The sequence below is a fragment of the Mustela nigripes genome, chromosome 7 (genome assembly GCF_022355385.1).
Source record: "Mustela nigripes isolate SB6536 chromosome 7, MUSNIG.SB6536, whole genome shotgun sequence".
Taxonomy (NCBI): Eukaryota; Metazoa; Chordata; class Mammalia; order Carnivora; family Mustelidae; genus Mustela; species Mustela nigripes.
In genome coordinates this window covers 11,748,775-11,776,569 of record NC_081563.1, presented here as the reverse complement: position 1 = coordinate 11,776,569, position 27,795 = coordinate 11,748,775, and the positions used below count along the sequence as shown (strand labels likewise).

General features: G+C 48.5%; 1 protein-coding gene across 3 annotated transcripts in view; it reads left to right on the top strand.

Annotated features, from left to right (window-relative positions):
* Nucleotides 1-27,795, top strand: part of CYRIA (CYFIP related Rac1 interactor A) — a 104,860-nt gene that overhangs the window by 42,936 nt on the left and 34,129 nt on the right. The window contains exons 2-4 of one of the 3 annotated variants that reach the window (XM_059405176.1): nucleotides 903-929; nucleotides 2,589-2,723; nucleotides 13,637-13,732. The gene's annotated coding sequence lies outside the window, so the exon portion shown is untranslated. Of the gene's footprint in view, nucleotides 1-902; nucleotides 930-2,588; nucleotides 2,724-13,636; nucleotides 13,733-27,795 lie in introns of those variants that run through there. The other 2 variants (XM_059405177.1, XM_059405178.1) reach the window with 2 other exon arrangements.

The window sequence follows — 27,795 nt, the reverse complement described above, 5'->3', positions numbered from 1 at the left end:
CTTGTGGGGACCCGAGACGGGCATTGTTAAGTGTCCTTCCCTGCTGACCTCTGCGCTCTCTGAGGGACATCTGGCCTAAGGGTGACTCAAACAGGAAGCCATTAGCCATCACTTCAAAAGCTTGGACTCCTCTCGGAGATGGGCTTACTTCGCGTTGCTCTCTGTCTAGATGCCGGGGGAGTAACTCACTGAGTTGAGGGCAGATCCTCCAAGCGAGCCCTTCCCTGAGAGGGCCTCTGTGACCACATCAGTCGGAGGCAGGAGGTGGGCTGTGCTGGCGGCTGGATAAGATCATAAGTGACCCAAATGCTGGTCCGTGGACCAGAGCCAGGATGGTGACATCGAAACTCTCCAGAAGCTTTGACCGCCACTCCAGGATGGAATTGTACTTGCTGTCAGCTTCTCCAGATGCACAATGAGTTTGGGAACTGCTAGCATGGGTGGGACTAGGCTTGCCTGTCAGAGGGCTCCTCGTTACTGTCCCCTTCCCGGTCCCCATCAGGACGCTGGGGAGTGCTAACAGTATTAGCCCTGTGGAAGGATCAGGTTACGCTTAGGGTTATCTATTCCTGTGGTTGTTAGCTTAACCAGGTGACCGTGTCCTTCGTGATGTATAGTGGGAGTTGGGGCTCTTTTGAGAGGACACCATGGGTCGGGGAACATTCTGGAAGTACCAGAGAGTCACAGTCTGGCAATGACCTAGCATTTTACCGGCCTGGCCTTCTTAGTTTTGTGGTGGAAGAAAGTGGGATTCTGGCTGGACCTCAGGGGGGAGAATCAAGTTCCTATCATATACACAGAAAATGGATTATAATTCTGAGAGTGTTTGGGAGAGAAAGCAGTGGGGGCGGGACCGTGACCCTGATACCTGATGACTTCAACCTCTTCTCTCTTGTTTTCAGGTCCTTCTGTGGTACACCCGGCAAAAGGTGAGAGATGCCATCTGACCCCGGATCCTAGTTCAGAAATTCACCTTCTTCGCTGCCTACACCCACGTGCACAGGAAACAGCCCCCGTGTCAGGGCTCCCTTTTCCTCAGGCTGTGCTCTGTGCTGGGACTTTACGAACACAACCCCAAATCCAGAGGACAAACTTCTCTCCCCCTTTACCTCTGCGACCGGGGTTCCCGAAGGGCAGGGCCGGCCTCCCAAAGGCAGGCTCAGGATTCACTTTCTCATCAGGCCAAGGACTTTTCAGAGTCCCTGTGTTTTCCGTTTCATTTCCTTCCTTCTCCTCCCCACTTCACTTCCTGTTTTTTCTTCCTCTTTCTCCACCCCCTAGCCCGGCTCTCCAGCCCCGTCCCTTGTTGTCTGAGAACAGGAACAAAGCGCAGAGCGTAGATAATCATGATTTCCTGATGGGCCCTCTCTCACTGCTGGGAGCCAGGGACGGGCCCAGCTTCTCTGGGACACTGGAGCCTCTGCTGGGAGCACAGCAGGAAGCCTGGCCTTTAGAGGCCCCTGTCAGAGAGAACCCAACAAGAGTATTGCTTCATGTCCTTGCAACAAGTCATAGTTTCCAAAGAACTTTCTCCTGCATTCAAGCTAAAACACTGGAAAAATAAGACAACTGCTAGTGTTTTGGCCAAGTAACTGAAGTCTAGTTCAGATGGACAAAACAGTGATGTGGGAGTTAGATAGGAGTTCATTTCTGGGTCTGCACTCTCTTCTCTTTATGCTTCTCTAGATCATTCTGGTTCTCTGAAACTGAGTTCCCTAGGCGTTTGGAAAAATGGAGTTACCGGTACCTCATGGGGACTTTTGAGGACAGATCAGGAAAATGTATCTGTCAGATTCATATGGTAGGCCTGGAAGATCTTATTTGCTTAATAAATGTGAGATCCCCTCCTGGGTTTTGGTTTTCCGCACAGAGGAGTGACTGTTCAACTATATAGTAGCTGGAAAAATCACATAATAAATGACACCCCTGGGAGGAGGGTCCATATCTGTTACTGTGTTTTCCTGAAACAAGGAGAAAGAGAGAAAGACAGAGAGACAGAGACAGTGACTGGCTGGGCACAAAGCATTGAAAAACAAAGTCCACCCACTACCGTGCTCCTGGGGCCCAATGTTCCACAATAATATTTTTTCTGATGGGAAATAGAGCAATCCCAAACACAGGCCTGCTTCACTCATTTAGCTCCCAGGGGCAAAACTATAAAAAAAAAAAAAAAAAAAAAAAAAAAAAAAAAAACAGCAATCTGGAAAAAGTCCCACCTCCCTTCTTGAAAATCTGTTTAAAAAAAAAAAAAAGACTTCCCAACCAGGGTCGCTGACCACTGGTTTGAGAAGTCAGCCTGACCACGGAACTACTTTTTAAAAAATTCCGAAGGCCAGCCACTCAGAGGCCTATTCCAATTTGAATTCTCCAAGTGGCTGAGTCCTTGAATGAGGCTCTTTGCTTCTAAGCCTCAGTTTCCCAAACTACAAGACGAAAGCATTGCACAAGTGGCGATTGCATCAGTTTCTTGTAGGCCTGGTCATCTGTAATTCTGGTATTCTCTCTGCTCTCCTTAACACATGTATTCTTTCTAGAAGAGAACAGGAAATGGCCTCTCAAAGTAACATGACTTGCATTCCCTTTAACAGATTAACACTCACTTGACTACGGAGAAACAACAGGACTCTAGGGGGCCATAGCCCTGGTTTGGGAGCCCAGACTTGCCAGCTGCTTTGTCCCATCAGCCTGGACGGGTGAACCTGAATCACAAGAGAGAGCTCTAGGTAAGAAAAAAATGACTCGGGTTCCAGCACACAGCACAGGGATAAGCAGCACAGCTGGTGGAGAGAATGCGGGGTAGGTGTGCTTCCAGAACACTAGCAAGCGTGAGGGGAGGTCGTTTCATCTTTGATTAGAAGTTGTGCTTCCTCTAATAATATACTGAAAGTTGGCTGATAGAATTTAAATTAAAAAAAAAAAAAAAAGTCATGCCTCCTAACACCACATACACATAAAAGGAGGAAAAACAAAACAAGACAAACAAACAAAAAAACCCAAAGATATAGTTTTGAAGTGGTTAAAGGTGCCTGGGTTCTACACCTGCCTTCTGAGTGGGAGCTGTTTTTATCCTGGTCTGGAGAATGTGAGGCATGAACTAGAATAGCTTAGAACCGTAGGCAGCAGAGAGCAGACTGGAACTGTAGTTCTAGGATACTGCTCCAGGATCCATTCTGTCTATCCCAGTCACGCAGATTTAGGTGAGCAGGAGATGGCCTTCATTAGCAAACCCAGGACAAGATCTGGGTCTCAGGCAAGAGGTCTGGCTTGCGTCACACTCGCTATAACATCTTTTGAGGCATTTTCCATTTGTGCAGTTAGCATCCAAGACAACCGCACTGCTCCAGCGGCAGGTCGCCTTACCTCCAACACATGGGTTCTTTGCTCTTCCTCCCTCCCTCTTCTGTCACCCCCTCCCCGTTCACTATGGATACTTCTTATCTGCAAGGGCGGGGCCACACCTCCGTGAACTTCTTCATTGAACTTGGACCGGACATGAGCCGACACCCCTCCCAGATGACTAAAGATCTACTGAGGGGCTCAGCGCCCCAGGTGCTGGTGTTCTAGCACATTTCCTTAAGCTGGCCTATGGCACCCACCCTGACAGGATCAGGAATCACAAAGGAGATGCCAACACCCTGAGGTGGCTTTGTACCTGTTCATCTCCGTCCAGTTGCTGGGCTTCCCTTCTGCTGTCCTCTGTCCTAACGCTCTTCCTCACATCTAGATGTCTTGAGTTCCCTTGAGAACTAAAAGCAGAAGCATTTCATATAGCTGAGCTCAGCAGAGAAGGTAAGACTGGATTTCTCGGGTGGTTTCCAGTCCCAGTTCCCAGGATCATTTTATCCTAGACTTGTTCCTGACACCACATGCTCACTCTTTGAGGGGGATAGGATTATCTGGGGCTCCCTTCCTTTCTTCCTCTTGTGGTTCCTTTTTCTAGGGTGGCCACCAGGCTACAGTATAAAGTAGAGGAAAAAGAAGAGCTTTTGGAATCAGACCTGATTTCAAACCTCAGTTGTGCTATTTATTAGTTCCATGATTTTGCTGAAATCACCTTAAATTGGTGGGGTTCTGTCTCCCCACCAGTAAGATGGGGACCATATGCCCTATGTTGTACCCTTGTGATCAGAATCAAAGAAGATAATTTCTTCCTTAAAAAAAAAAAAAAAAAAAAAGGCTCCTTATCTTCCCCAATCTCATTTAGAACTACTTAAATATAGCTTTGGTCCCCCATCGGGTTCTATTAGAACATTGTGCCTTATGTGTCTAGAAGTTTTAGGCACTCATTCACCCAGCCATCCATTTCACGGGTGTTGGGAGCGTGAAGAACATGGCAGGTGACATTCTTGGTCTTAGGGCTACAGCACAGAACAAACCGTAGTTCTCATGGGGCTTGCATTCTCGTGGGATCGTGCAATGGTCCACAAGTAAACATATGTACACTATATCAGGCAGTGTTAAATGTTATGGAAAAAAAATAAATCAGGAAAACATAAGTAAATAAAGCCAAACCAGAGAGATGGAAAGTGGGTTAAGCGGGAACAGGATCCAGGGAAAGGCTTCCCTGCTTAGGCATTATTGGAGTAGGACCCAAACAGAGTGAGGGAGTGAGGATGGAAGGAACAAAGGCCCTGAGGGGGGAATGTGCTTGGGCTTTAAGGGATGGCAAGCAGCCAGTAGGACTGGAGCAAGAGGCATGAGGGGACAGGGGAAGGAGGTGAAGGTAGAGAAATCAATCAGATCGCGTAGGGCCTCATATGCACCTGTAAGGTCTTGGGCTTTATGGTCTGGCTGGCCTTTCCAGAGATCCTTCTCCCTTCCCCCAGATCATCTCCCCATTCCTGAAGCATCCTAAAGTCGAAGAAGGGATAGATGGTCTCATCCCATAGATTATAAGGCATCCAGTCAAAAACCCATATTGGGCATTCGGTACGCAGACTCCAGAACGAATGAATGAGATGCAGCCCTGCCCTAGGAGCCCGTGATCCAGCCCCCGGTCAGGCTGCTTGCAAAAGTTGCACTGACAAGTTAGGCCAAAGTGAGGCACTGTTCTAAATCGGTCCCTGTGGAACCAGTTTGCTAGAGTGGGCATTTCCCATCGGAACCTCCCACAGGTCACTTCTACCCGGTTTCTTGGAGTGCATTCACATAGTGTGTTACCAAGTCTTGCCTTCGGGATAGAGAGGGGACCAGCTCGTTCAGCAAAGATTTGAGTGCTTCTTCTGCGCGAGTGTCGGTGTAGACAGTGGCTACAGATGATGTCTAGATTGGCTCCCTGCCCTCAAGGGGTTGACAGTTTTCCTGGGAGACCTGCTAGGGACTAGATGACACTGTCTGTGTTGTAATAAGAGTGGGTATGAGGGAGCCTGAGGAGAGGCTGCTGACCCACATAAAGGGGACCGTCTCCACTCCGTCGCAGAGTGAAGAGCAGTCAGACAGGTGAGCCGCAGGTAGGGTGCGCAATGACAGGGAAGGGGCTGGGAGTTCCCAGGCAAAGGAAAGGGGTAAGCCAGGGCTGCCCGTTGGAGACGCTGCACCTGTCAGTCACTGTGGCTGTGGAGCATGAGGTGAGGCAGGTCCAAGGGTCCCAGTCAGAAGGGGAGGATGGAAGTCTCGCTGGGGGCCTCGAACACCCACCTTGAGTCCACATGAGGGCAGCTCAGACCTGTAAAGAGTCTTGAGGCAAAGGGTCTAATTTTATTGACCCTAAATTTATTCTGATCTATCAAAATCGGTTGGTTTTTAAAGGGCTTATTTTATACGCACTTCTTATAGAATCGTAAGATCAGAGTTTCCTCGGATGTTAAGTAGGTTCGTAAGGATGGAGAGAATGAGGTAGTCATCTAGGCGGATGCATACGCGGCCCTTTCTGTCGTCCTCATGAATGGTAAGTGTTGGCCGGTTCGTGTGCAGCCTGAGTGCACACGTTGCTGGGACATGGTTAGAGCACGAGCCTTGTTTCTCACTGGAGAGTGGCTGGCAAAAGCCTGTGCTGTTCTAGCGGGAATGGTGGAACTTAGGTCTTGATACATTTTCCTCCAGTTAGAAAGCAAATAGGTAATAGCCATCTCTTAACCCTCTCCTAGTTGAAGGGGACAAAAAGAATGTTCTCTTTGGAAAGGACACAGTCGCTGGGCAAGGAATGCTGGAGTCCCTAGCGTGGGACAGACGCTATGCTAGGCCTGGAAACTTCATCAAGACAAATGAAACGTGCTCACCCCTCCAAGGAGGTCACATTCGTGACAATGACTGAGGATCCAGCAGTCACAGACGCAGATCATGGGCAGGAGCCCCATGCCCGAACAAAGTACAGAGAGGGAGGAGCGCCGGGGAGGCTCCGTTGGTTAAGCCTGTCTGACTTTGATTTCATCTCAGGTCATGATCTCGGGGTCACAGAACCAAGTCCTGTGTCAGGCTCTGTGCTCAGCAGGGAGTCTGCTTAAGAGGCTCTCTCTCCCTGTGCCCCCAACCCCAGATAAATAAATTAATAAATAAATTTTGTCTTTATTTTTGTTTTCTTTTTGTTTTTGGTTTTGTGAAAGTGCAGAAAGGGAGCATGGTCTCTGCCCAGGGAAGTCAGGGAAGACTTCCAGGAGGGGCCCAGTGAGTTGGGCATTGAAGCGTGAGTAGGAGTGGGGAGCTGGGCAAGAGACACCCTCAGCACGGAATGGCACCGTATAAATACAGGCCAACATTCGAATATCGGTGGCGGGAATGGAGAGGAAATCGCCACAGTGAACACCACGAAGATAATGCCTCCAGTCTGCTTTTGAGAACCCATTAGTAGCTGCCTCCTCAGGCTGCCACCTTGTTCCCAACAGTGACTAAAAATAATCCGATTGACTAATTTGAGTCGCTCTCTCTCCTCTGACCCCGTGGAGGTGTCAGTGAGCGGGCTAGGCTGACAGGGACCACGGAAAGAAGTGGAAAGAGGAGGAGGAGGAGTCCATCCCCATCTTCCAGGAACACTGATGTGATGGTGAAGATGGTGTAGCTCCCACCGGCGCTCTCTGGTAGGCAAATTCAGCTTTCCAGAAAACTAGGTCTGTTGCTTCCCCATGAAAACTGCCAGAGAGGTTTAGAACTATGTCAGTCTCTCTAGCTTCCTCTTAGGGGGGAAACAATATGTGTGTGTGTGTATATATATATATATATATGTAAATGTGTGTGTGTGTGTGTGTCCAGACACACGTATATATGTGTACACTCTGTGTCTATACAGGTATGTGTGTACACACACACACTCAGGCGTGTATTGCTTAGAACCTATGCTAGCCTAGCAGCGCAGCGCGGAAGCCCTCCAGCCACACGAGCCGGCTGGGAGAGGAGTGGATGGGGTAGAGGTGGCCTTGCCGACCTGCACGCTCCCTGGGTGTGCTGCGATCTGTGTGCTTCCCAGCACCGGGGGTTCACACGCACCCCAGGATGTCCACGGACAGAAGAGGACACGGAGACTCAACCACGGGGCAGCTTGTCCAAGGCCCGCGACGACGAGGCGGTCAGGAGTCAGGCTGTCTGCCTGTTGTCCCCTTGTTTGCTCCGCGTGCTGTGCCGCCCTTCTGACGGCACAGAGAGGAGCAGCAGAGAATCACCCTTGGACATGGCTCCCACCTGGAGCTCTGAAAGGCAGCACTGGGCAGAGCAGTGGCCTCTCACCACAGAGTCCACTCCAGATCCCTGTGGTGTCAGCAAACTCTCTACAGCTTGCCCAGCAGGCGTCTGTCTACTTGCTTCCAGGGACGGGGAGCTCACTACTTGATAAAACAATAGGTTCTCATTGTGGGCACTAGGGACCCTTCCCTCCTTACAGAGCCATCTCTGAAACGAACCTTGTCCCATTTTCAGTCGGCTTACTCCCGGGGTGGTTTTTTTTTTTTTTTTGTAAGCAATGTCTGCACTCCATGTAGGGCTCAAACTCATGACCTAAGATCAGGAGGAGCATACTATACTGACTAAGCCAGCCAGGCACTCCTTCATTCCTAGTAGGCTTAAACATCTCAACAGCAAGCAGCTTAGGGAGGGATGGTTTGCTCAGTTTGGAGTCTCTGGGAGACACGGGCAGCCGCATGGCGCACACCCCATCTCCGTTTCTCCTCCTGGAGAGCCAGGAGAATCAGCTGGGGCTTCCTCATCTCTTGCTTTGAGGGACATCTGTGTGTTCTTCCTGATGGGTTAGGCTGAGTGGAAGACAGAGCATATGGATTTCTTCTCTTCTCCCTCTAAGGAAATACCTCACCGCGAGCTTTCTCCGGCCCTTTTCACTCCACAGCCCTGGCTTTTTCAGGGCAAGTAAGCATTTCCTCTGGATGCCCTTAACAGACAGAAGGTGAAATTTGAAAAGAAGGGGAAGAAAGAGAAAAGGAAGGACCAAAAGGACGGCTGTGGCATCAGGGTTAACTCGGGTTCTAGACCAGGCTGTGGTCCTAATTGACCATTTGACCTTGGACACTGCTTCCCTCCTCCATCGTCACTACGAGGCAGTTGGGCTTGATGGTTCAGAGTTTTTCATTTCTGAACTTGACCCCAGAGAGAGTCCTTGAATGATGCTGGGTCTGCACTCAGCCCTGCAGGACCCCAGTGTGTGTGTGGGGGGGGGTGGGGTTCACGTCTGCCTCACCCCACCAGGAAGCGCCTCTGGAAGGTGAGAACCTGGACCCCTCAACTGACAGGCCTCCATCCTCCGGGACCTCCGAACACCCAAGTGGTTCTCAGCCTAAAAGGGCTCGGCCTACCTCCCCACCCCCACCCCAATGCCCTGAGCCCTGGTGCGGCCCCCACCCCTGTTCTGCTCCTTCTTCCGGTTTTCCAGCTCCCTGCAGCCCCGTGCTCCTCCCCTCTGTTGGAAGGTAGGAGAATCAGCTTGGGGTGCTTGGCTTAGCCCCGAGGGTGAGCCTGCCTTTCTCTGGCACTTGGAAACTGCCGGCCTGGCGGCCCAGGATGGGGACTTCATCTGATCTGCAATCATCTGACTGCAAATGGGAAGTAGTGATCTAAGAGAGATTTGTTACCACGGAAAGCAGGCTCGGGACGTGTCTCCTCCACAGAGCTCACCCCCAGCACCCCACCTGGCTCTTCTCCGGACCGTGCGGCCCTTCCAGGGAGAAGGGGAACAGGGAAACCCAACATGCTGCTGCCATCTCAAGGGGTTCCTGGAGCCTGGAAATGTGATGCCATCTGCAAAGGCACGTGTCCGAGTTTGGGGGAATGACGTGGTACTGTGCCTTGGGCGAGGACCGCAGACAAGGTTTGGCTCAGGAACGTGGAGTCACTTTAGGGTTCGGAGCTCAGACCGGAGCCACGCCGTCTGGGTCAGAAACCTCTTGGCCTTCCCGCTAGTTGCTGAGTTCGGTCAGTGACCACATCTCGCCTCCAGCAGTTTCCTTGTCTGTAGAGGGAGAAAGTCGACGGCACCTGCCATTCAGGGTTATCGTGCTGGTTCGAGGAGCTAGTCTAGGTGTCTGTTCCGGGTGGTGCCCAGCACATGGTAAGCACATGTTAGCTGGTTTTATTTTGATCTGAAGCCTTTGTTGAATATTATATTAAAAGTAAGTTTTGGGGATGCACTGTGGTTTCTAGCACTGAAGAGCTGCTTATTAAGCGTCTTCCGAGTGCAGATCTGGTCCTAAAGGAAGGCAATTTGGAGCCTAGGTCAGCAACAGTGTTGAGCAGCTCAGCCTCAGACGTGGGGCACCGTGTGGCCATCAGAACATATGAGGAGGCTGGAGACAGCCGGAGAGAGCCCTGAGCCCCAAGGCTGCTCAGGCCACCGGGGTGGTTCCAAGTGGGCGTGATGGCCAGGAGGGGATGGAGGCAGGATGTCGGGTGGTGAGGAGGAGAAGGAGCTCCACTGGGGTGATGGAGGGATGAGGGAGTCGTTGGGAACAGGACGGGGGGAACAGCCCCGGAGAGAGGGATGGCTTGGGAGCGCCTGTGGGTGTTGGTATGGGCGGGCCTGAGAGCACCCGATGGGCTTCCCTCCACTTCGTCCAGCTCCATGTCGGGGTGGGGGGAAGCAGAGGGCTCCGGATGTGCCGTGGAGGCCCCACCGCGCAGGCAGGACTGGAGCGGGCCCGCTGGGCCGCAGTGAGAGAGCACAGGCTCCTCTGTGTGCACCATGAGCCCCGGGCCGGGCCTCCTCTCCTTGAAGGTCCGACAAAGACTCACTTGTTCTCCCCTGACATCAGAGCTCGCCCTCAGGACTTCTCTGTTCTTCTGGGGCAAGATCTCACACAGTGATAATAGCCTGAAAGGGAAGGGCGGGAGCCAGGGAAGACAGGCTCAGGCGTCGCCATGCCAACGTGCTCCCCGGCAGAGGGCAGGGAGGTGGCGCTGGCCACGTGCGCCTGTGCCCTCGCGGGTCCTGCCGGGGCCAGTGCTGAACTGCTGAGCGGCTGGTCTGAACCCCCCGGGGGGAGTCACTGGGCGCGGTTCTGAGGTGCCAGCTGCGTGGGCAGTAACAGACCAAATATTGGGGGGCCAGCTTAAGTATCGCTGCATACACTGAGCTGATTTCTGTTTTTTGTTTTTTTCTTAAATAAGCATTTCATTAAAATGCCTGGGTTTTCTATTTTAACGAATGCTTATATAGAGTTTTGCCTTCGAAAATTCATAAAAACTTACTGTTTAGGGGCTCCTGGGTGGCTCAGTCAGTTAAGCATCCGACTCTTGATTCTGGCTCAGGTAATGATCTCAGGATCGTGGGATCAATTCCTGCATCAGGCTCTGCGCTCAGAGGGGACCCTGCTTGAGATTCCCTCTCTCCCTCTGCCCTTACCCCTGCTTGTGTGCTCTCCCTCTCTCACTCTCTCTCTTAAATAAATAAATAAATACTTTTTTAGAAATTAAAAAGAAAAGCTTACTCTTTAGAGGAATCTGTAAGATTAGCTGGTCTAGCTTTTGCTTGATCTTTTTTTTTAGGTGAATAGACTGAGGCTGGGGGAAGTAGGAGGCAGTGTGAACACAGTGGGGAGAATAAAAACCTTCCCACCTATCCAGTCCCAGGCTCCAGAATCAGGATCCTGTGTATAGAGCACTTAGGCCAAGACCTGGCCCACAGCAGGGCTCGGCAAACGCTGTCCCCGATGATGCTGTGAACTTCCATGTGTGCCAAGTGGGATCAATAAATGAAACGCTCATAAAACAAAATACATGTTAAATCAGTACAGGAGAAACTTCTGATTTTCTTCGTCCTACAACAAGAGCTTGCTTGTGAGCTACAGGGTGAAAAGGGGATTTGACGCTGGAACTTCCAGTTCTTAGTCTAGGGCGGGACTTCTCCAGGGTATGGCCGAGGCCGCCGGCTGGTCGGGGAAGGTGAGCTGGTGTCTCCCCAGTCTCTCGCAGGTGCTTCCCACACTCCACTGGGCACCACAGGACTGGAGTCCTTTCATTTAGCGGGCTTCTCAGCTGGTCCCGACCCCAGGGCAGCCTCAGACTTCGTATTGGCATATACATTTGTCATCTTCAAGTGGGACTAAAATGCAACCGAAACCCTATCAAGCGTCTGCGGGGCGGCGAGCCCCAGAGCAGATGGAGAGCAGAGCTCTCAAGCACCGTCATTTGCGGCCAGGGACACCATCCTGGGAACCCCAGCTGCAGGGTCAAGTTGAAATCAGGATAGCGCGTGGTTGAGTCATCGAGAGTGGGGCTGGCCTTGAGCGTAAATCTGGAGATAAACTCGGTGAGTTTGTTTGTTTGGTTTAACTGTGGTCTTGGTGGATCCATCCAAACAGGGAAGTCCCTCGGCGACTTTGCTGGGGTCTGTGTGTATTATGGATTTCCTGCAGAGCATCCTCTCTCTGTGAGAGCAACTTTGTCCGTGGGTGTAAAAACAGCCTCACACTGGGGTACAGGACCGTCACTAATGGAGGATCTCCCGCTGTCCTAATTTACACTTCCAGAGGGTTTTTCAGGTGTGCCAAAGTAAACTAGAGAAACTCATTTTGATGAGCTTGGGATAGAATTTCAGCCTTCCCCTCCACCCCCTTCCGTTTTTTTCTTTCTCTTGCATTCCAGCTGGAGTCAAGGTGATTCAGCCACAAGCCATGTTTCCCCTGGAGGAAAACGTGACTTGGGAAATTAGCGAGAGCAGATGGGGAGGCTGATTACTTACCCAAAAGGTGGAATCTATTGATTTTATTTCCCCCAATTGCCATGGCTCCCCTGTCGGCAGTCTGGTTAAGATCAGTGCTTTGGAAGTGACCTTGAACGGGAATTAAGTAAATTATAGTATTAAGTAAGCATTGGGTCATACAGCCTCGAATCTGAACACTTGTTACTACGAAGAGGACAGGAATAAAGTTTAGAAAATATCCAGGACTTTGAACTCTATCCTGCTGAGTTGTTCTTTTTACAACTTCTGGCTTTGTACAAAGGCCCTACCCTGACCTGGTCTGGCAATTCTAACATGGGCCGAGAATGCCTCTTAGTGGAGAGCCTGTTAACTGCAGGCTCTTGCTTTTGCCCAAAGAAAAGCTCCAAGAAAAGCTCTGTGTGAGCAGGAAGACACCACTTTCACAATTCTTTAAACTAAACAAGGTACCTGCTTTTGAAGGGCGTCGTGAGAATCAAATGAGATAATTTGTGGGCAAGCTTAAAACAGCATGGAACGCGGGAGTATCACTGACTGATCATTGACTGTGACTGTGGTCATCTGACCATGAGGATTTGCGGAAGCAGGGGATGGCCCGAGTGGTCTTTGGAGCCCCCAGGATTTCAGTTTCAGAGCCCTCTGTGTGGGCGGTGACCTGTGGTAGGAAAGGTGACCAAAGCGGCCCCTCGTCCCCTGAGCCGGGACTCCTCCTGCCAACCCACCTGCCGGGGGGGGGGGGGGGGGCATTCTCACTGGGCAAGAATTTTGAGTCAAGGAGGCTTCCATGGGGGCGCCTGCGTGGCTCAGTCAGTGAGCGTCTGGCTGTCGATCTTGGCTCACGTCATGATCTTAGGGTCCTGAGGTCCAGCCCCATGTCGGGCTCCATGCAGAGCAGAGAGTCTGCTTACGATTCTCTCTCCCTCTGCCCCTCCCCCAGCTCCCCCACGCTCTCCCTCTCTCTCTCTCTCAAAATAAATAAATACATTAAATCTTTAAAAAACAAAGAGGCCTCCACAGATGGGAATTACAGCCCTGAGACATGTTATTTTGTCATTTCTGTCCCTGACCTTGGGCTTCTCCGAGCTGGGCTGCTGCAGCCCATTGGCAGGGCCCGAGGCGGGGCCGGTCCCAGGCTCCTCTTGAGGCGAAGGAGTCCCAGGCTATCTCAGAGCCTGCCGCCTGGCTTCAGTCCACTGGGGCATCCCGGAGGCTGTAGTTCGCCTTTCGGATGACTCAAGTTTTCTTTCTTTCAATTTTCAAGCATAGCATGAGATCCCTGTCTGCGTCTCCCTGGGCCAGGAACTAGTTATATCTTTATGAAACTAGGTGAAACGGGGAAACATCACTTCTCTCCTTTCTTCCCTTCTTCCGTCCTTTCTCCTCTCCCTCGCTCTCCCCCTCTCTCCCTCTCCTGCCTGCCGATCCTCTTTCCTTCCCTTTTTCTCTTTCTAAGTAAACGGCCGGGACTCGGGAGACCTTGGATACCGATTTTGGCATTCATGCCATCACGTCTCCACTCATTTTTTTTTTTTTTTCATTTATTAGCGAACACGTATTCCCCGAGCGGCCTGCTGTGGATTCAAGCATAAGTCTTGGCTCCTGTCCTGGAGGTTTTCACCTTCTAGGAAGAGAGGCAGACAGGTAAGCAGGAATGACTAGAATGTGCAGGGGTGGCGTGTGAGGGCTCCTGGGGTCTGATGAGAAGCCGAGGGCAAGGGATATGGCCCCCACCCAGGACAGGCCCCTGACCAGTGGAGGATGGAAGTCTACTTGGCAGAGAAGTACCTTGAGAACAGGAGTAAATGCTTGTAGCAAAACCAGTCCCACTACTTCATCATGAACAGAAGACTGGGGTCTGCCCAGGGATCGCAAAGCTGAGCATGTGACAGTTGTCACTCCCAAGATCCCTTATGCCCAATCTCGCCAAGAGTGTGTGATTTCAACAATGAGGGACCTGGGCTTGGCTTCCATCCAGCTCCTTGGTCTCACCAGTAGCCAGATGTCCACTGAGAGCTTCTTCCTCCAGACTCCAACGCTTCCTTCTACATGAGAACTTTCTAGTTTATTCCAACCCAGATAAGTCACCTCTCCTCCTGCTCCCCTTTTCCAGAACACAAACCACAGCCCTCCCTAGAACATCCCATTCTTTATGGTGGGCTTTGAACATGGCTTCTTGCCCTCACTGAACTGTGCTTTGCAGCGATGGAGTCTTACTGAGCATGGGTCTCTAAAATAAGCAAATGTTCATGTACTTCTTCCTTAGACCATTCACCAACTTTCTTACTCTCTGAAGGACTTGGCTAGGTATTGAGGATATTAGGGTCCTCGGAAGGAAGAGGTCATTTAAACTCAGGAGCAAGTGGCATGGGTGAGCAGTGGTGTTAGAAATCTTTGGCAATGGGGCATCAGCTTAATTATATTGAATATAAATTGATAGGTAACCCAACAGAACCAGTAGAGTATTGCCAACTAAACAAAATCTTTGGCTAAAATAGTACTTCCTAGAAATTTTGAAAAAGCTTATTACTTATTCCAATGAAATGCTGCCATTTCTTGGGCAATGTAACTAGACTTCCAAAGCCTTGGGATCTGTGTTAAGATCACTTCTTTGTCATCACGTGGTGTTTTGTTTTTTTGTTTTGTTTTGTTTTGTTTTGTTTTGTTTTGTTTTGTTTTTTTGAAATATGAAAGCCAAAAGACAAAGCTTTGGTGTTTGCAAATTATCCCCAACATAGGGCTCTGATGTCACAATTGTACTATTATTACAGTTGCGACGAGAGCTGATTTGGGCTTCTCAGGCTGGGACATGGCAGATCTTCAGTTTCTTCTCAAATTCCAAAGGAAAGGGGTCGAATAAGAGAATGTTCTATTAGATCTTTGGAGACACAGGAGAGACGAAACCAGGCTGTCTGAGCATGGCTGCATAGCGCTAATTTGAGGCCACTTTGTTGTAGCTATGAAAATCATTTGTAGTTTGCACCCCCACGCGTTTCATGACAACGTGCTCAAGGGCTTCAGACCATGGAGTCGTATCGGAATTCCGCCAGATTCCGGAATCATTGCTGTTTTTCACAGGCTAACTCTCTAGCACTCCCTGATGGCAGTAGTGGTCAATTCACGTACAGCATGGGACATTTGAAAGTGCTGGCGTTCTGTCGCCACTGTCCTTGCCAAAGAACATGAAACCCAAATGGCTTTGAGGGGTAAGACCAGGGCAGCTTTTGCAGAAAGTGCTGTCGGTGTGGAATGCTGTGAGTGACATGGAAAGTGCATCCCCCATTCTAATTAACTCAGCTCGTGATCTGACTTTAGGTTGCCTGGATGCATATTTGGAAATTGTTGCACATTTTTACTGTGTAAAATCCTAGGACGCTCGGACAGGGCGGACTTCTCAGTACATTGGGCCAGTCCTTGCGGGCAACAGATGATAAGGATGAGGCTCAGAGCCGGGAAATGACTTTCTCCAAGATTCTGCAGCAAATGAGTGCCTAAATGAGATTAGGATGCAGAGCCTATGGCTCTCTGTGCACTTGGTGGCATTACAGAGGCATTATGGTCAATGGCATGTCCTGTGTCCTTCAGGCCTTGGGTGACACGATAACCATCGGACCTATCCAAGGTGTCAGGCTGCATGTCTGCCCAGGAATGTCCTTACTCCCACTCTCTGGTTGCAGAGTTCCTGTATCATCAGTCCTCAGCTGAGTCTTCTGACCTTCTCTCCCTCCCTCCCCTCCCCTCCAAAATACTTTCTGTTTTACAGCTTCTGTTTTACAGCAGTTCCTCATTAGGACCATGCTCACTGGCCAGCATTTCCCCATCCCCTGCAGTGACCACTTCTCCCTCATTCTTATGCAAATGACCTGACAGCCCCTCTTCCTCAGGGATATGGAGGAAAAAACATAGCTTTTGTTGAAAGAGAAGCTCCATGGGCTCATGGGAGTTCTGTTCATGAATGAATGACCATGTGTGGCGTTCCTACTATGTGTCAGGCCCTAGTCTAGGAGTTGAAGGCACATATATCAATGGTAATAGAGATTTAAAGGAAAAATAAAGACAGTGACTAGGGTTGGGGGGAGGTTGGTGGTGAGGTGAGGTGAAATACTATTTTAGACTGCGTGGTTAGGTTGGGTTCCACTGAAAAATTAACCCTGAATAGAGGCCTAGAGGAAAACCATGTAGATGTATTAGAGGAAAGCATTTGGGGTAGAAGGACTAGCAAGTGCAAAGGTCCTGTGGCAGAAAGGCATGTGGTAAGTTCAAAAATGAAAAGGTGAGGAGGCAGAGGTGGCTGAAGCAGAGTGAACGAGAGGAGGTTGCAGGAGATGAACCACATTGAGATACCATCACAGAGGTACTTGTGGACTATGATAAGGATCTTTAACCTTACTCCAAGTAAAATAGGACACTGCTAAAAGGATTTAAGCAGAGTGACACGATGCAACTTTAAAACATCATTACAGCTGCCAGACAGGCAATTAACCAAATGATTGAGAGCGGGCAAGAGCAAAGCTGGGAAATCTTTTTAAGGGGCGACTCTGATACTCTGGGCAAGAGGTGATGGCTTGTGGCTTGGTCTAGCGCACTGGTGATGATGGGTGTGAGACGCAATTGGATTCAAGGTACATCTTCAAAGTATAGCTGATGAGATTTGTTAGCCTGGTTATGGGGTATGAGAGAAGGAGAGACGTCTAGGATAACACCAGCCTTTTCGGACTGAGTGTCTGGACTGAGCATCTGAATTGTCCCTGGCTGAGCTGGGGAAGACTGGAGCAGGGCCAGTGTAATGTTGGGTCTATTCAGTTTCAGCTGTTTATTAGAGTCAAGTCGTCGATTAGATACAAGTCGGGAGTTCAAACAAGAGGATCAAAGCGACAGATAAGAATTTGAAAGCCGTCCGCCTCCATCTCTAAGATGGTATGGAAAACCCTCACGGATATCCATCACTGTGCGGAAAATGGAATTCTTCATCATGGCCCAGAGGACAGAACTAGGGAGGACAGAACTAAAAACAGTGGTTGGAACAATAAAAAGAACAAGAGTAGTAGTGAGTTATGGCCGCTACCGTTCATGCATCTGGCTGCTTAGCTATGGCTGTCTCATTATTTCCAACAGCCACCCTTGAAGAGGTTGGAATAATCTCTGTTTTACTCATATCGAAACTCTGACTCAGGGAGGTTATAAATGTTGTTAAGCAACATTGATTAAGACCACCCAGCTCATACGCTGGCCGAGCTGGGATTCAACCCAACTGCGTGTTGCCATTGCCTTGCAGAGCCACAGTCAGGAAGCAGATCACAGTTCAGCTGAAGGAGTTCAAGGACGGCCGCCTCTGCCGACAGGGTGTATGATGTAAAGCAAGCGGGGGGGGGGGGGGGGCAATTTGAAAAAAGCATCAGAGATGAGACACAAGACAGAGTCATGCTTCTGCTCTAAATGCCAGCTACAGTTTAGAGCAACGACATTACCAGGAGGCGCTTGTTGATTTCCTTTCCTAGTCCCAGAGGTCAAAGGACAACACCCACCCTCCCGGAGACAAGACTGGCCATGGGCAGGCTCCCCCTGCCCTGCTGTCCTCTAGGGTAGACCAGGCCACAGGCAAATGAGTGCTGTGGACTCCCATCTAGGAGAATAGAGTGGACTCTATCTAGGAGAGTAGGATCTGACTTGTCCAAGGTCTGAAGCTAACAGAGGGTACCGTAGAGGTCTGAACTAGGCTCTCCAGACTCCCCAAGCTCCTGCCTGTTGCACTGCAAGACTTAGAAGGGAAAGGGGGGAGAGGCTGGGATCTGGAGAGCACCATCAGCCAAGCATCCCTGGCATGCAGTTCCCGAGATGGCCAGCAGAGGGGGCCACGCGCACGGGCTTCTCCAGCCCACTGCCCGAAGCCATGTTGAATGAGCGAACGTCTGCTGCAGACTGTGAGATCTAAATGTCGCCTTGGCAGGAAATCCTCGAGGAGCACTGCGGGGTTGTGCAAACAGCCTTACAATGTCCGCTTGTGTGTGTGCACTCGGCTTCGCCTGCGTCGCCCACAATGCTCTGTTTTTTTTGGATAATGGGGCTCTGTGGACCCATACGCCTTGTCATGCAAAGGGAGGGACCTGTATTTGTCATAAATGGGCTCTTGTGTGATTAATAGCCAGGCCGGGAGCGCGCAGCAGCCGTGCAGCACCCGGCTTCACGTCCTCATGGAGGCGGTGATCTGAGTGGGCTTTCTTCTTGCCCAGAAACAGCAGCGCCGTATTTATTGCTCAAAGGGAAATGACTTGTTTGCGTTGTGGCTGCAGTTTCTGGTCTGCACGACAGGAGGTGCAGGAACCCAGTATCTCTTGTCAGGGGCTGGCGGCCGGCTGGATACCCCTCCAGCTACCTAATCCCCCTAATCGGCATTACCTTCATTTCCTCAATAGCAACCTGGCAAAGGAAGTGTTATGATTGGCATTTTACAGATGAGGAAAACTCCCATTCAGAAGGGTAGAAGGACTTGCCCAAGGTGTCCAGAACACATGGCATTCCCACCAAATGACTCTTTACTTTCCAGTGTGGTCCACGATCCACACACGTGAAGATGCCTGCCTTGTCCTATACACTGAAATCGGTGATTTTAAAGTAGGTGAGGAATTTCCATTGCCAGGCTTCGGTGTGTTTATAGTACCTCCTGGAATTACATGCAATAATAATAATAATAATAATAAAGTGGGTCAGTGGATGTGTGCATTTCCCCGAGAAGGCTGACATCCATCAGATTCTTGAAGTCATCTGCGATCGTAAAACAAAAGAGGCAGGCACCCAGAGATATTTCTATTTTGGGAAATGCTTCTTTTTCTCTGACCTCTTCCCTGTACCCATGACTATTTTCTCTGTGGAGTGGATTCCCAGCTGACATCTCAGTGCTGTTCCTATGCCGTGACTGCTCGTCTCATTCTTCCGATCTGTGTCAGCAGACCTAAGGGAAGGGGGCTGTGTGCTGTGCGGGCCCTGCGTTTGGTGCCCCGTGGGGAGGAGGAGGGAGGGTGGATTGAAACGGGTGACATTCTGAGAATGAAGAAGACCCAGCGCTTGAAAGAACTCACAGCAAGGAGGGTGGCTTATTTAGCCAGGGAGTCAGGTAGGAGGTTCCTGGGAGGACAGGCTATTTGATTTGGATCTTGAAAGACAGACAGAACATCTGCAGGCAGAAGAGAGAGGAAGGGCGGTCCAGGCAACCAGAGTAACATAAGCAAGGGGTGGGGGTGGGGGTGGGAAGACAACAAGAAGGAGTCCAGAGCTGTTGGCACTGTCCATATTCTGGTGCCACCCAAGTACATAGTGTTCAAAGAGCTGAAACTGGAAAGGGAGCTCTGGCTCAGATGGTATGGCCCTCAGTAGCATGTTTTAAAAAGCTGTACTTCTCTTAATTTGACAGCCAGCTTGGAAAGCATGGATGCTAAAACGCACCTTCCTTCTCCCCAGCTAACCCCATGTCCCACGCAGCCATGGAGTCTGCCGCAGGAAGCACCTGGCTTGGATGCCGCGTCTCCTGGTGCTCAGCAAACCCTCCCGTCCCTGCCTAGGCTGATGGTCCTCATCACTTGCTTGGGGGTTCAAGCCAGGGATTTATTTGGAAATGTTAGTTTAGGGACACCTGGGTGGCTCCGTTGAACATCTGTCGTCGGGTCCTGGGATGGAGCCCCGCAGAGTGTTCCTTCCTCAGTGGGGAGCCTGCTTCTCTCTCTGCCTGCTTCTCCCTGTGCTTGCGAGCACTCCCTCTCTCTCTCTTTCTGATGAATAAATAAATTTTTAAAAATCATTAAAAAATGTTTATTTGGTCTGCTAGGGACAATACTTTGAAATCAAGCCAATGGCTGGCTTCAGAAACTGGAAACCAAAGCAGAACCACTCCTGTCTGTGAGGTTTCAAGGGAGGTTTTCAGGCCCTTCAGTGCCCTTCATGCTTGAGATGGAATGCGGCATGACAACCTCCCTTGGCTTCAAATTCTTCAGGTTTTTAGTACACCAAATGCCTTTTGTTGGTCTTTTTGACACTTACCTAATTTCTTACTTTCCAACCGCACGGCCCCCCCAAATAAATTTGATCTGGGAAGTAGATCATGCTTTGACATGCCAATTCCAAATCTCCTTCGGTATACAGATGGGCCCCAGTTTAAGAAACCTGGACATCTGAAAATCTAGACTTACACATGAAGTCATCCCACAGCCCTGGGGTGGGTGGGATTCTCCAGGCGGCTTTCACTTCCCAGAAGAATTTCTTCCAGTAGCGCCCCCAGTCCGTATCAACCTGCTAGGACATATTTCACATGCTGACAGGGAACCGTGGAGGCAGAGAAACTTCAAGCACCAATGTTGTGCGACACAGCTGCCCATGGAATGAAAACAGGCAGAGACAAGAAGAAAATCCCCCTTTTTTTTTTTAATGTTATATTATAAGGTAACAGACACGAAAGAGATTTAACCCATCAGCATCTATTTTGCATGTGGCATTTCCTGTGACAAGCTCGGGCGACGAGTCCGTGATCTGAGGTGCTCAGGGTATCTGGGGCTGCATCAGTGGGGGTGAGGGGGTGGGGGTGGGGGTGGGGACTGGAGGCGATAAGGAGATACTGCGGCAAGCAGGAGGCATGGAGAGGGGCGGGTCTCGGGGAGATGTGACAGTGACGTGGACAGTCTGGGACAGAGAACGGGTCGGGGGAGTGGAGAGTGTCGTGGGCACAGAAATCTCAGGTGACACTCGGGTTTCTGGCTCATACCATTGCTTGAATGACGATGCCTTTTGCTGATTAAGGGAAGGGAGGGATATTGGCGGCAGGTATTAAAACCCAAACCCAAATCCCGGGGCTTTCAGGAAATTCACTTAGATTTGCGCGCCTGGAGGTGAGGAGGAAGGGCGAGTTTGGGGCGAGGGTTGGGAAAGTCGTCGGAAGTCTTTCAGGCAAAAACTGGGAGTCTGGAGGGTGTCCCCTGGGAGGGCGGGAAAGGTGTGAGGAGAGACGGGCGGAGACGGACATCTGAAGGTTAGATGGAGGTGGAGGCTTCAGAAGGAACGCTGAGGGAGGGGAGAGGAGCAGAGACCGGGAAGCAGGGAAGCAGAGTCGGGGAGGCGGGTTTGACCCTGAGCACGTCCAGCAGGACCTCTCCGCAGCTCGTCCCTGAGCGGAAGGGGGGCTGGTTGCTTGTCGAGCTGCTTACCCGAGAGGGAATTCTGGAAAAAGGAGATTTATAACCCAAGAGGATGGACAGTGTTTAAATCATTGAGGATCTGGACAGCCCAAATTTTAAGTAACTTCTTGGTGTTTCTTTTGGTTTCTAAACTGAAGCCATCCCAGAGAAGTCGAATAAATTAGCCACCAGACAAAAGACATTTCTAAGACTAGCCGTTGCTGGTTCCACCAGGGGTCACTTTCCCTTTGAAATTAGGCAGACCTGGCCTGGGTGGGCTGAGACTGTCGGCCCTCCTCGTCGGGGAGGGGCAGGTTCACCAACCCATTTGCTCATCACCATGCTGTGTTCTTGATTTCACAAGTAGAAGGGAACAAATTCACTAAGGACTTCTCAGCGGTGGGCTGGTCCAGAGTGAAGCCCAGTCGGATGGTTTCCATCTTCACAAACATCTGAAATTGAGGGACAGTTTGACTTGCACTCTTTAAAAAAGAATCGGATTTTGCCCTCGTTTCTTGGAGGCCTTTTGCTGCTTTAATATTGATGTTTATGGGGAAATTAGCTATGATGAGGTTAATAGTTTATTTTAGAAAACTGAGCTCACATATTGAAAGGGCTATTTTAAACCTGCACTTTATCGTTCTGTTCCATAATGGTCTCTCTCTCTCTCTCTCTCTCTCTCTCTCTCTCTCTATATATATATATATATATATATATATATATATATATTTTATTTTTTTTTGAAGAATTCCCACGGATTGTCTTATGACTGGACTCTAGCAGTTTGAATTCCACGGGGAATGCCAAGCCCTTTTGAGGGACACCATGGTATTAATGATCAATGAGAATATTCAAAGCATATTCCCATTTGAGTGCCATTACTTGTAGTGTTAAAACATTTTGAAAACACATTTTAGCCATTAACTCATTTTTATTGTCAGATGAAAGTGCTTTAATAGACTCACTCTACTTCAGTTTTCCTCCTTCATCTCAGAATGAACTCATCTGTTGGATTCTTGGCAACCCATTCGGCAACACAACAGACAACCTTACACTCCGGTACACAAGTAGCAGATGGAGAAGGAAAGTCCAGCCCAGCCCACTTATCTGAAATCGCTAACCTAGTTTAGCAAATTCCAGCTCCCGGAATTTATAAGCTGAGCTATTTCATTCCATTGGGGCCTATCCCCCTCTCCGCCCAGCAAATCAGGTGCTTATTTTGTTTAAGCAGTGTATCTTTATTTTAGTCGAGAGGTATTTTTTTCAGGTTGAAAGGTAGATTGTCTTACTAGCCCTCCTAAATTCACAGATAGTCCCAGAAACACTTATAAAGTTGGAGATGGCCTGCCCTTCGCCATTCTACTGGGCAAATCTTGGAGCACTGTGGTAGTGAGAAGGTCAGACTTTGGATAAAGGCTGACAGCAGGATCCAGGGAGAGGCACTGGCCTGAGAGCAGAGACCAGGCTCCCCCTGGAGCTCTGTTCCCGAGTCCGGGCAAGTAACTGACCAGGTTAGCAGTTCCGAGATTTTTGAATTTCATAAACCAGTAAAATTTCCAAATAAACTTTGGGGATTTAGGATGTAACGCTCACCCTTGCTTTTTAAAATAAATTAAAACACTGCTATATAAAAATGTTTGAATAGCTTTAGTTTTTGGCAAGGCTCATGACATAACCTTTATTTTTCTTATTTTGCTTTAGACTAATTGATGCTTTGGAACCACTGGACAGAGCAGTTAAGGATGGCTTACTATGTTTTAGTGTTAACTGTGGGCCAGGAACTGTGCTAAGTGCGGGGGATACAGTAAGGTATAAAACAGCCTGCCCAAGACCTGACCTTGAGAGAGGTAAGGGAGAAAGCGTGCAGTCAGGGTCCAGGTTGATAAGCACTGTGACGTAGTAGCACAGCGTGGAGCGTGAGCAGAGAGGTAGATCTCACGCGGGGGAGGGGATTTTGTTTTACCAGAGTGGGGTCAAAGAATAGGAGGAGTCAGCGTGCTCCTTCTGAACACCCTGGTTTCCAAACTCATACTTCAAAGGGAATTCCAGGGAGGCACGTGCCAAAACTAGTGCTTAAAGGTCACGTGGAATTGGATTCCAGACCCTACTCTGCCACTGTGGGCTTGAGCAAGTTTCTAAATCCCTAAGATTCTTTCTTTATCTCTGAAGTTGAGAGAACAACTGTTCCTACCTCATATGGTTGTTGTAAAAATCAAAATGTGCTAATACATGAAAAGCTCTCATCACTATGACCTGCAAAGCATTAAAAAATATTAGTTGTCATTATAATTGGAAGCAAAAGGAGATGCATGTGCAAGGGCCCTGAGGCAATCAAGAGCAGGGCTCCTTTAGAGAAGCACAGGGTCTAGGGGGGAATGTAGGTTCTCTGGAGAGGGAGGAAGACAGGGAGCAGAGGCGATGAGCAGAGGCCAGAGGCCTGGTTCTTCTGTGCCCAGTGCATGTATCTGGTTGTGTTATATCCTGCAGGCACTGGGGAGCAGTGGAAAAGGAAGTAACACAATCAGATTTGTGCTTAGAGAGAGGGCGCTGCCAATCGCATGGAGATGAATGGCAGGGTAACAAGATGAGTCAGGAAGATCAGTTTGGGGGCTGTTTGCAGGATGCAGACAAGTTCTGCTGAGTGTCCGAATTTAGCATAATCAAGGTCTGGCCCCAGAGAAGTGTGCACAAGTGTGTGAACCGTCCACGGGGATGTCCTTGTTAGGTCGCCAATTAGCACGTTCTGATGAGACCTTACAAACTTGCTGCAGAAACCCTCCATCGACAACAGTACGTCGCACTGTACTTCTTACATCTTAAAGAACCGATTAGGTGTCCCATTTACTTTCTGTGTTGGCAGATGGAGAGGCAGGATATCTCCGTTCTGGTCCCTTCTTTGGCCCTAATGTATTTTGGGTCCTTGAGCAAGTGCTTTTTTGTAAAAATAGGAGCTAGAAAAAGATGATCCCAGTTCTATTATAGAACGTGCTGTGATGACATTTGGGTGATCAGAAAGTCCAGAATCTATCCGGGGACTTAGGGAAGGACACTTACTATACCTGACCCATGACTTCTGGTCCGTAAAATGGGTTCAATAATACCTTTTCTACATTTGACACGTGCTGGTTCTTGAGGGTGATTGTGGCCAGACACCTCTTTGACAAAGATGTGATATTATGTAAATATATGTCATTGCTATATTTGTGACTGGTCGGTGGCTTATATGCTATCTTGCAGAAGAATGTTAGGATAAACCAGGCTTCTTATCCTGCAAAATACCGAGTTATAGATAAGGAACCAAAGTCTTTGATTTCTTAAAATCTTTGCACCAGGAGCAGGGATGCCAAGTATTATCGATTCTGGAAGACATCGTCTCATTCCATATGTTAACAAAAGCTATCCCTTCTGATAGAGGCATTGGGGATTCATTGTCTTAAACCTTAAGGAAAATATATTAGAAGGTAAAACCCTGTGGGGTTGCTGTTTTATCTATTCTTTTCTTCACGTTCTGTTCTTTATTGATAAAGGTGGTCTTGACTTTGAAATTCTCCTTTCAAATAGCCATAGCTCCTAAGGAAATCTTCTGAGCGCTTATTCTCTAATCAAGGACATTGGCGTTGAAATTCTGGTGGATGCAGGAAAAGGTCAACCTTCCCAGTAATGCCCGCACCCTGGGCCTGGGTCCTTGTTATTCTCACTTAGAGTAAACAGATTAATTTCCTCACAAACTATGACCAAGTTTTTTAAGACAAAGTTCGGATTTGTTTTATTCGCTTTTACAATGGAAATATAGCTAATGCTATTACTCAATTGCTCCTTCCAAACAGTGCAGAGTTCCAAATTTTATATACATATAAATATACATATCTCTATATGTATATAGATATTTATATTTGTGTGTGTATGTCCTTTCATTTTCTCCTCTCTTTTGAAACTGGGAATGTTAGCAGAAAACTGTTTTTTAAGAGTCTCTGTGTTCTACTGAGCAGGTTTAGAGCTAACTCGGTGGAAGTGGTCTTATGCCCGGAGCCAAGAAAGTAGTCATAGAAAATACCATGTGCACATCCCAAATTGTCACCCCTGGGAGATGAGGGCCTCCCTTGGCAGGGGCGTGCAGGGCCGTCTCTACAGGCACTATTAACACTCCTACAGTGACTAGAGAAACGCCCTCCTTCTAGACTACTTGGAGAAAAAAAATGCAAAAGGACCCATTTCACAATTATATAGCAGTAAAAGAACCTGGGGGGATAATCCCTCTGTACTTGGAAGACGTGACGAGCTACCCAGCTTGTGCCCTTTGCTCTCCTCTCGTCGCTAAATCCCTCCTCTCCCCCGCAAACCCAGCTGGGAGGGCTGCCCTTGGCCGGTCCAGATGCGTAGGGTGCTTCACGCTCTCGGGGCAGCTCATTTTTTATCAAGTCAGCTTTTCTGGAAGACTCCACCCGCCGTGGTTTTCACCTCCCTCTCTATCTACGGCATTGAGCAGTGCTCAAGAGGAGAGGCCACTTTGGAATGGAACAGAAAGGGTGGCTCCTCTTCCAAGAAAAGAGACCGCATGCGTGTGATAACAGGCTCGCTTGCGTGCAGTTTCCCCGCTCATGGACTCCCAAAGTCCCCAGACCACCCAGGGTCTGGAGCTCCAGGTCTCCTCCTGTGGGAAAAAGAGTATAGACTTATGCTCACAGTCTCTCAGCGTCAAATGTGACTCTATCTTGTACTTCCCTCCAGTGCTCAGAAAGATGCTCTAACCGCATGAACCTCTTTTTCCTCCAATAAACATGAAGATAGTTACAGCAAGTTCAAGGGCTGCCGTGAGTTTTGAGTGGACTGAAATGTGTGGAAGCTCAAGTGTAGCGTCAGGCACACAGTAGGCACTCATTAAAAAGTGATGTTCTGGTTCCTCTTGTATATGGTATCATAATAATAGGCTCTAATCCCCCTGATTGGTTCTCAGTATGTGCCAAGTATATTCTGTGACTTTCACATTCATTTAACACTTCTGAGCACTTATCATTTATCAGAAATGTGTTATATGTTTCCGGGGTAGATCACATTCTTAAGCCTGTTGCCATCTCCCTAAATAGAATATGCCTCCCTGAGTGCTGAGGCCATGACTTCTGCCCCCGCATACCCCACGCCTGTGCCCTGGGTAGTAGGGGTGTTCAACTAGTAATTGACTGGTTCCTTCCAGTAATTATCACAGGTTGTTTGTTTGTTTGTTTGTTTGTTTGTTTTATTTCACAAGCAAAGGTGGAGGACCGGAGAGAAACTTTCCACCAAACTACTATCAGATTCCCTTGTCTTGGGATAGGAGCTTGCTTTTGTTTTTGCCTTTTATTTAGATAGGTCACTGTCATCAAGAGAATCAGTGCTGACGAAGGCCAGCACTGGAAGGAACCAAGTCTCCTGGGACCGAGTGAGCAATAATCATAACTTCCTCTTCTTTAGATTGCTGCAAATCTGTACGTTAGTCCTTTGGCACTTCATTCCTTTTCAGTGGAGATGTTTCATGAGTCACTTTGGTGGGGTTTTTTTCATTAAATATTTGTGTTTTCCTTGGACTTTATGCTATGTTTATGAAATGGCACATAATCATTTGGTTAAAATTTGAAGTTTTCAATGATGATTCTAACGTTTACTAAAAGAGTGACTGAGTTGTTCCTGTTTTCAAAAGCATTTGTATATGCTTGGAATTCTTGTGCTGGAAATGGCTGATAATGTACACAACGTTATCTGAAGACCTCAGCCTCTGCTTATTACAAACTTGCATAAATACTGTTCTTCTGAAAATTTGGTTTTTTTTTTAAATAAGGATTTATATTTTTTCAATCAGCTTCTATATTTAATTTTCATAATCCTCAGTTTTCTAAACCTTAGAAAATATATCTTTCTCCTAAGTATATTTTGAAGATAAAATAAGAAAAATATATCTAAAATACATTGTTTGGTCCATAGAAAAATATCTTGCCATGTCAACTATGAATGCTTTTAGATACTTATTAACCTGACGATAATGAAAGTGATTTGCATAAAGAAACATGGACCTTAAGAGACCAAGCATGAAAGATCTAGAGAAAGGGAACTTATATTGTGAGTCAGGGAATATTATACTTCTTTGATTCCCTGAATATCTTAAACTGAGTTGTAATGCTGAATCATTGTAGCAATATTTGCATGGCATTCTACAGTATGCACAACCATTTCACACCTGTTTCATTTAGCCCTTGTGAGATGTTATTATTTGACTATTTTGTAAGATGAGGAACCCAAGACTCACAACTGAAATGATTTGCTCTAGAATAATGGGAGAATCAGATGGTGCTTTCCATTTGTGCAGCTCTTTCAAGATTTTCTGGGTGAATCTCCTTCATCTGCTACTTACGGTGTTCATCTTTTGAGAATACCAGTGGGCCATATTGTGATGTTGACCTACTCTGTGCTTTAAATTCTCAAGACCATGTCTTAATCTTTTTTGGTGGATCCTAGCTTATAATGGTGTGGGAAAACAGGTCCAGCCAATAGCTAAAGTCAACATGCCGAGAACCCAGC